The sequence below is a fragment of the Poecilia reticulata genome, linkage group LG8 (assembly GCF_000633615.1).
Source record: "Poecilia reticulata strain Guanapo linkage group LG8, Guppy_female_1.0+MT, whole genome shotgun sequence".
NCBI classification, from domain to species: domain Eukaryota; kingdom Metazoa; phylum Chordata; class Actinopteri; order Cyprinodontiformes; family Poeciliidae; genus Poecilia; species Poecilia reticulata.
In genome coordinates this window covers 13,232,078-13,232,770 of record NC_024338.1, presented here as the reverse complement: position 1 = coordinate 13,232,770, position 693 = coordinate 13,232,078, and positions in this window count along the sequence as shown.

Below are 693 nucleotides of genomic sequence, written 5' to 3'. Positions count from 1 at the left end.
GCAAAATTACATTCTCCCCTTTTTGTCCTTCCATTAAATATTATTTTATTGAAAACAGCTTGATTTCCCTTTAAAGCCACACTAAAATTATTAATGTATAAGACTTATATTATTAAGATTTAAGATTAATCATGACGTGCTGATATTCTGGGAAGTGACCCAAAAACAAGACAAGGACATACAAATACAAAAAGCGAATGGTTAGTCCCATCTTCACATTTACTAAGGAGAAAACAAACAATCCAGAAGCCGGGCAGTGTAAGAAAAAAATAAGTAAAAATCAAACTCTAAAAGGACAGCAGTAAGTAATAAAACTGTAAAAACAAAATGCAAAAATTACTAAATGTTTATAAGGAACACTTTAATATAATCCTTCTAAGACAAATGAAAAACACTGCATACCTGTGTCGCATAAACCAACACTGAAAATCAAATCCAAACGATCTGGTGTAGCCCTACCTGACAAAAAAAAAAGCAGCATAAAAACAGAAACATACAATGCAATCAGATTAAAACACAAATCTATAAAGTTTACCTGCAGCGTCGAACAGCCACACAACCAGGCAAAGCTACCATCCGTAACGTCGCTAATAGTGTGGCTCTGTAAATATAAATTATATATAGATATATACAGGAGTGAAAGTGAAAGTAGTTTTAAATTCATGGGGGTACCATGACAATTATATATATATA